Below are 9140 nucleotides of genomic sequence, written 5' to 3' on the forward strand. Positions count from 1 at the left end.
TGATATCCCATACATAGACACTTCATTTTGTCAATGTTACTACTTGAATAAAATTATTATTATTAATCTAGCAACTATCATTAAATGGCCATTTCACACCAGAGGCAATACTAAGAACTTTAAATATACCATGTCATTTGATCATCATAACAGCATTAGGAACTAGGTGTTACTATCCTCACTTTACAGATGAGGACCCTGAGGTTTAGAGAGTTTAAATAACTTTCCTGAGATCTCATAGCCTGTAAGAGGTAGAACGAGGACCTAACTGACTTCAAAGTCTATGTTCTTGGCTACCACACTGCCTCTGCCAGAACTAACTGAACAACTGAACAATTTTAATCCACTGCATGGAATCACTGGCATGCCCCACGATGTCAGGCATAGCCATAGTCACCAGGTGCAAGATCACCACCAAGGATTTGAAGGAGAAAAAGGAAATTGTGGAGAGGGGGAGAATAAAGGAGACACACTTGCTAGTGGGAATTCTAATGAGAAAAATAGGAAGCAAGATGTAGGTGAAGAAGAGGAAGAAAGTGATGAGGAAGAGGAAGAGGACGAGGATGAGAGACATGGTGATGAAGAGAATGGAGAAGAAGATGAAGAGGCTGAGGCAGCTACATGCAAATGGGCAGCTGTAGATGATGAGGATGACAATGCTGATACCAAGAGCAGAAGACTGATGAGGAGGACTACACAGAAAAAAGGAAAAGTTAAACTAAAAATTAAAAAAACAGGACTTCCCTGGTTGTGCAGTGGTTAAGAATCCGCCTGTCAATGCAGGGGACAGAAGTTTGAGCCCTGGTCCAGGAAGATCCCACATGTTGCGGAGCAACTAAACTTGTGTGCCACAACTACTGAACCTGTGCTCTAGAGCCTGCAAGCCACAACTACTGAACCCCATGTGCCTAGAGCCTGTGCTCTGAAACAAGAGAAGCCACCGCAATGAGAAGCCCGTGCACCACAACAAAGAGTAGCCCCCACTGGCTGCAACTAGAGAAAGCCCACATGCAGCAACAAAGACCCAACGCAGCCAAAAATAAATAAATAAAAATAAAATAAAATAAATAAATTTATTTTAAAAATAAATAAATAAAAGAAAATGAACAAATACAATACAATACAATACAAAAAAAGCCACTGTGACCTATTCATCATTCTGTGTCAGAATCTAAACATGGTCACCTTTGGACAGAGTCCCGCCAGTCAGCCCACCTTGGGCAACACGCCCACTGATGACACTTCTTGTCCATTACCTGACCAAAACCATAACATGAATTTGAAACAGGGAAGGAAAAAAGAACCAAAATTTCTAAGGCCCTGCTTTTTTTTCTTCTTTGTTTAAAAATTGAAATATAGTTGATTGGAAAATATTGTGTTAGTTTCAGGTGTACAACATGGTGATCCAACAATTAAATACATTATGAAATGATCACCACAAGTCCAGTAACTATCTGTCACCGTACAAAATCATTACAGTATTAACTCTCTTCCTTATGGTACATATTACACCTCTGTAACTTACTCATTTTATAACTTGAAGTTTGTATCTCTTAATCCTCTTCACCTATTTCACTCAAACCCCTGCCTCCTTCTCCTCTGGCAACCACCAGTTTGCTCTATGTATCTATAAGTCTGTTTCTTACTATTCTTAAGTTTTGTTTTCTTTGTTCATTTGTTTTGGTTTTTAGGTTCCAGGTATAAATGAAATCATATAGTATTTGTCTTTCTCTGACTTATTTCACTTAGCATAATATCCTCTATGCCCATCCATGCTGTCACAAATGGCAAGATTTCATTCTTTTTCATGGGTGAGTAATATTCGTGTGTGTGTGTGTGTGTGTGTGTGTGTGTGTACGTACTAGGCTTTATCCATTCATCTATCCATGGACATTTAGGTTGCTTTTATATCTTGGCTGCTATAAATAATGCTGCAGTGAACATAGGGGTGCATATATCTTTTTAAATTATTGTTTTTGTTTTCTTTGGGTAAATACCCAGAAGTGGAATTGCTGGATCATATGATATTTCTAATGATATTTTTAATTTTTTGAGAAACCTCCATACTGTTTTCTGTAGTGGTTGCACCAATTTATATTCCTAACAACAGTGTATGAGCGTTTCCTTTTCTCCTCATCCTCGCCAACATTTGCCATTTGTTTGTTGTCTTTTTGACGATAACCATTCTGACAGGTGTGAGGTTATGTCTCATTGTGGTTTTGATTTGCATTTCCCTGATGATTAATTATGTTGAACATCTTTTCATGTGTCTGTTGGCCATCTGTATGTCTTCTTTGGAAAAATGTCTATTCAAGTCCTCTGCCTATTTTTAGTTGGATTTTTAAATATTTAGCTGTGTGATTTCTTTATATAATTTGGATATTAACCCCTTATCAAATATATCATTTGCAAATATTTTCTTCCATTCAGTAGGCTGCCTTCTCATTTTGTTGAAGGTTTCTTTCACTGTGCAAAAGTTTCTTAGTTTAATGTAGTTCCATTTGTTTGTTTTTGGTTTTGTTGCCCTTGCCTGAGACAGATCCAAAAAGCAATATTGCTAGGATCAATGTCAAAGGGCATACTGTGTATGTTTTCTTCTAGGGGTCTTATGGTTTCAAGTCTTACATTTAAGTCTTTAATCCATTTTGAGTTTTTTTGTATATGTAGTAGGAAAATGGTCTAGTTTGATTCTTTTGCATGTAGCTGTCCAGTTTTCCAGACACCATTTATTAAAGAGGCTGTCTTTTCCCCATTGTGTATTCTTGCCTCCATTGTCAAAGATTCATTGACCATATTAGCATGGGATTATTTATGGACTTCCAGTACTGTTCCATTGATCTATGTGTCTGTTTTTGTGCCTGCTTATTTTCTTGAAAGTGCTTCAAAAAGGAGAATGTGTTTGTAAATTTTATTTACATTTTATATTTTTGAACATATTGTTAGGGATCAGCCATTTCTAATGATCTCAGATGACCAAATCAACCTTCAGAGTGTTTTCTGCCCTACTTCTGACTTTACTTATGGTGTGCCCATGTTTGTTCTAATCTCAAATGAGAAAAAAATACACTCGTAAAAAGAACAAAAACAACAAAAAATCTTATTCCAAGCGTTCTAGTAACATCTTTTGTGTTTATATTTAGCTGTACAATAAGCACTTGGTTTGTATAAGATGATTTAAAAGGCCAAAAGTAAAAGCTTCTCTTTTTTTCCCTTTTTTTGGTCTGTGAGGTTGCTGTTTATTTTTTGGCCCATATAATGTATGTGTGAAACACTGTTGTCCAACAATAAATTGGAATTTTATTTCACTGAGTTGTTCTTAAGAAAGAGAAAGAGATGGAATGGCCAATTCACTGTATGAAGTCACTTTCCAGTACATGATTTTTTCTATAATCCAGTTTTACTTCCTGTCCATTAGTTGCTGATGTCCAAATTTGTACTGAAAAAGGGGGGTGATTTTGGAAATCATAATGATGTCCTTCTCATAGAGTATTTTTTTAGTCATCACATCCCCAGCCTCCGACTCAGCCTGGCTTTTAGTAAACAATCACAGATACTTGTTGAATGAAAAAATGAAGTCACTTGAAACATGTAAAACATTTGTTAATATGTCCTAATCATAGGTTTTAGAAAGGTTGGCATACTAAAAAAGTGTGTGCACTCTTCTTTCCACTTTAATTTTTTACAGTGCAAAGACAGAAAAGCATCTGGGAAAAGATGCCAGCCTCAGTATCTCCTAATAATAAATTGAGTGCCGACTTAGAGAAGCTAAGTGAGAAGGTTGATGAGGCTTACCCACACCCCTCGTTGTGCTGAGAGCCCAGTGGGTAGTCAGATCGCAGGAGAGCAGGGAGCACCCATCTAGGGGCACATTTCCACACTGAAAATAATGAGGCTCGAATATTAGATGCATCGCTAAAATGTTTTTTATGTTTATCAGAATCACTCTGATTTACAGCATCTGCAAACCCTTTTTAAAATATCTTAAAATTTTACTAGAATATATTGAACCTTCCCAACAAATTCTGGGAAGTTATAACCTTCCTATCAAAACTGGACAGTGCAAGCGGAAAAGTAAGAAACCAATCTTTTTTGCTGTACGCAGGCCTCTCACTGTTGTGGCCTCTCCCGTTGCGGAGCACAGGCTCCGGACACGCAGGCGCAGTGGCCATGGCTCACGGGCCCAGCCGCTCCGGGGCATGTGGGTTCTTCCCGGACCGGGGCACGAACCCGTGTCCCCTGCATCAGCAGGCGGACCCCCAACCACTGCGCCACCAGGGAAGCCCAGAAACCAGTCTTTTGACATCTAGAAAAAAGAGTCCCAATCTGGAAACCCCACCTGCGTCAGCCACCCTTGGCATTGCCTCTGTGTGTCTTGTGTACACACGAGAGTCATCTGTGTAAGACACAGGAGTCAGGGTAATAAGCCACGTCCCCTTCATCTTGTTTGCCAGTGTTACAGATTGAAAAGTTAATGTTTATGTGGGGCAGAGCATCCATGGTTATGAAATGATAAATCTGACGATGGGGAGCTTGCATGCATTGCCCAGAAAAGAGACTGGAAGAAGAGTTGGGGCTGACTTTCAAAATGGAATTTCCTTGCTCTCTGGGTGTTGTCTTCCTCGGCCTTTGATATTTAGAGTTTCCTTTTGTTGTTCAACAATGTTGATTTTGGAGAGAAAACAGAGTTCACAACCCCAGGGGTCATGTTTTAGGGAGTGTTACAGGAATACAGAGGGCAGTTTCACGAAGCCGACAAGGCTTCATCTCTGCTTTTAATAGAAAGAAAGAGAGGAAGAGATGAACAATACATTTTTAAGAAGCTCAGCTTTATCTCATAAAAAGATGCCTCCAGTCAGTCTGGATAAAGGTAATTGGCATAGAAGCATCTTTATGATTCTAAAGAGTGGAATGTTTCCCTTAATTAAGAGAGCTTTGTCTGACTCAAGGAAAATGAAACACTTTCTCAGATATGAGTGGACCATAATCCCCACTAATAAAACACAAATAAGGCCATTGTCTGGAGTGTCAGAAATGAGTCATTTCCCCCTCTTGAAATATTCAGAAAATTGAAGCAAAGCTATATATTTTTTTGCATTTTCTTTGTCTAACAGATAATTTTTGTTTATAAAATATAATTTAATTTTATGTTACTCTGCTGTTGCATCGGGCATAACATTTTCACAAGGCTTTTTTGGAACTACAGTCAATGATTAGCAACACACAGTAGTGGTCCAACTCTCTAAACAATAATCACTAGACCACTGGACAACCTCTCACATGTGCACAAATCTGCATGGAAAAGTACTAAAGTTTTAGACTCAGACTTGTGTACTTTAGCTTATTTCCCCTTTTTAGTGTATTAGGAAATAACATGCACTTTAATTTGCCAAAAGCAATGCTTGTATTCTGACAGCAACACATTACTTCTGTTATATGGTACGGTGAATACCAGAATTACAAAGGCAGCAGGTGTAAGTGAATTTTTCTTGGGAAGGGAAGCTGTCAACTTAAACAGCAGCAAATGAAGAGCAAATAAGGAAACTCTCTGTTGTTATAGATACACAAGACCTCCATCATATATGATACAAGGGGCATCTCAGTTTGCGACTCTCAGCCCAGAAATGTCAAATGCTTTTTCATTCAATCTAATACTTCTGGATTCCTACCAAAAAGGAATACATTAAGAGCATGGAAAGTTGCTTACTGAAAGGAAACCCTTGAAGAAGAGTAAGGGAGGGAATGTAGAAATTAAGAAGTTATGTAGAACACTCTTTACATTGTAGTTAATTACATTTTCATATCTTCACAGTAATGCAAAACACAGTCACTTACAGAACTGGTTCAGATTACTTAAATACCAGATACATTTTTAGTCCTCTACATAAGCGTTTGGAAGTTATGTTTATATGAAATGAAGCTATTAATACTTTCTACAGCAGTAACTGCACACCAGGAAGGCCAAGACAAACACAAATCAAAGAGTTTTCCCAAAGTTGCAATGTGAAAAGACTACAGACAATTGATTCCACACATATGAATGGGCTTCTTTGCTGTAGGAAATCCAAATGAAATAAGGAGGTGAGTACAGTAAGTCCCCTACATACGAATGAGTTCCGTTCCAAGAGCGCATTCATAAGTCCAATTATAAGTCCAACAAAGTTAGCTTAGATACCCAACTAACACAATCGGCTGTATAGTACTGTACTATAATGGTTTGTAATACTTTTCACACAAATAATACATAAAAAACAATCACAAAAAATAAAGAAAGCATTTGTAATCTTACAGTACAGTACCTTGAAAAGTACAGTAGTACAGTACAACAGCTGGCATACAGGGGCTGGCCTCGAGTGACCCGGCAAGAAGAGTTACTGACTGGAGGAGGGGGGAAGAGGTGGGAGGTGGTAGAGCTGAAGGATCGTTAGCAACAGGAGATGGAGGGCAAGCTGCAATGTCACTCACAGCTGACATTGATGGCACAGGTTCTGGTTCCTTGCTGGATTCAATTCCATCTACCCTCTTGAAAAAATGATCCAGTGATGTCTGGGTAGTAGCTCTTTTTTTCGCATCATAGATGACACAATAGCACTGGATTGCATTCTGAACGGCTGCTGTAACCTTCATGTACCATTCTACATTCGGGTCCTGTGCCTCAGAAACTAACAGTGCCTCCTCAAATAAAGAAAAATCCCCTTGCCATTTCCTGCGTCATGAATCTCTTCGCTTCTTCACTTACTTCTTTCTCTTGTCTCTCTTCATCCTTCCTCTGGGCCTCCAATTCCGTCAGGTCTTCATTAGTAAGCTCCTCATGTTGCACAGCAAGGAAGTTCAATGAAGTTGTCCTTTTGCAGATCTAGCTCTAGCAATGTTCCCCTCGTTATCACTTGGCTCTTCTCAGCAGTACCAGCTACAATAACCACTGCTTTTATGCTTGCTTGCAGACATCCTGGGCTTGAAATAAAGGTACTGTACTACTGTACCCTATACAGTACTATACAGTAGAGTACACAAAAGCACAACCACTTGTAGAGTATGCAGGCATGTCACAATGTACACCAGACACGTGAACTAACTTACGTGACTGGACATGCAAACCATGTTCGCATCTTTGAAGGCTCGTAACTTGAAGGTTCGTATGTAAGGGACTTACTGTAAAATGGTTTTTTGAGGGGAGGAAGGACGACACCCTACATGTACTTAGTTTTCTGTCCCTTCTGCCACATGACATTCTTCTCCTGCACGGTCTGATGTCCATAAAGTTGTCTCTAAGAAACTGCAAGTTGAAGGCACTGTCTTTACAAGCCTCTTCTTCGTTCAGTGTATCAAGTTCTTCAGTGACCACATCAAAAGCCATTTGAGCCAGTGTGCAGGCAAGTTCTGGGTTATTAAGGATCTCATAGTAAAATACAGAAAAGTGAAGAGCCAGCCCCAGGCCGATGGGGTGTGTGGCATGCATCTCTTTCTTGCTTAAGCCTCTTGGTAAGCTCCTAGGGAATTATCTATCGTTTATTTCTGATCATCACCACATGAAACTTCAGCAAGGCACTGGAAGTAATCTCCCTTCGTTTTCAGATAGAAGATCTTACTCTCTGGATTAAGTGCAATGACTATTAAATGCTTATCCAACAAATCCAGTACCGTGGCGCAGATGGACCTTAGTTCGGACTCCACCGTCCCCCGACAGTCCTTAATCAGCTGCAACTTCTGGTCAGAGGTGTAAGTTTTCTGCTGGATGTTCAAGATGACCCTCCAGGCAGATCTGCGGCCCCTGACCATGTTCGTGTAGGCCAGAGACAGGAGGTTGCTCTCCGGCTTGAACAGCACGGCGCTCCTGGTCCATCACGGCCTTCAGTGCTGGTGACCATATCGTCTTAGCACTCGGCCAGCTCCACCTTCTGGATCACCTCTGTCTTCTCCATGGGGCGGGGGAGAGGAGAGCTAGGGTGAGCACCCACCCACCTGGATCAGGAGGGAGCTGAGAAGGGCCTTCACGTCTCAGTGGCATGAGTCTCACCACTTTGACCTGCTTTGGCTTTTGCCGAGGACCCTCTGGTCTCAGCTCAGCCCACCCCACCCCGTTGCCTGCAGAGGGAAGGTCTGCCACTCCAATAGATAATTGGCTAAGGTCTCCAATTTGCTAAATAATTGGGAAGCATCATGAAATAAAATAAAAATTTGGTCAAATCAGCAAAAAAAAAAATTCTGGGTATTGCCACAAACTGGCTGTGTGAACTTGGGTAAGGCATGTCTCTCTGAACTTCAGGTTCATCATCTGTAAACCAGTATGGTATCTGTAAAATGGAAATTCTTTCTATACTGTAAAGCTGTGGGTTTCTTTTTTTTTTTTTTTAAGTAAAAATAGATGACATAAAAGGAATAAAACACTTGGCGGATATAGTCACTCAATAAATAGTACCATGTAAAATACTATTAGAAATGCTAATTTTAGACTTAGCTATTCAGAGATGATCAGCCAAAGCTGGCTATGACAGATGGCAACTAAGAATTTGCCTGTTCTTTAGAATGGGAATAAATAATTGTTAACAATGCCTCAATCCTAAAAAAGAGTGTATCAGGCTGGACAGGTGGGAAATTTCCAGGCTAGTGTCATAAAACCCATTCCTTGAGAAATAGATCCTGGATTGAGTGAAGGAAAATAAATAGGAAATGCTGCCCTTAGCAAAGGAATAAGGCCCTCCAGAGGCTCTGGAGTAGGTAGATTACTTTCTGGAAAATGAAGAGCAGACACTTGACCTTCCTCTGAAATGGGTACCAAGATTTTACAGAGTTCCTAATTGTATAAATGCCACTGCAGCAGTGGTTTACAAAATATGTTCTATGGAACACTACTTTCCAGAGATGTGAAAAGAATATCATAAATACATTTGAAAACACTGCATAATATAGTTCTCTTCTTAAAGAATCTTAATGCAGGTTAGCATGTTAAAGGCTCTGAGAAGTCCTTCAGAGTAGAACTATGTTCCACATCTGTCTAAGTTGGTATTTTCCCAGTCTACTTGATTATGGATACCTTTTTTCCCTACAATACCATTCTCTGATATATCTCTAACAGTATGAAAATAATATATGCACAAAGTTATTCATTATGGTATAATTTTTAATAGCAAATATTGGGAAAA

At 39.6% G+C, this 9140-nt stretch overlaps 1 pseudogene; it reads right to left on the minus strand.

Annotated features, from left to right (window-relative positions):
* Nucleotides 1–7197: 7197 nt before the first annotated feature.
* Nucleotides 7198–7919, minus strand: LOC131743504 (14-3-3 protein theta pseudogene; annotated as a pseudogene).
* Between the last annotated feature and the right edge of the window lie 1221 nt (nt 7920–9140).

Source organism: Kogia breviceps, chromosome 1 (genome assembly GCF_026419965.1).
Source record: "Kogia breviceps isolate mKogBre1 chromosome 1, mKogBre1 haplotype 1, whole genome shotgun sequence".
Classification (NCBI taxonomy): domain Eukaryota; kingdom Metazoa; phylum Chordata; class Mammalia; order Artiodactyla; family Physeteridae; genus Kogia; species Kogia breviceps.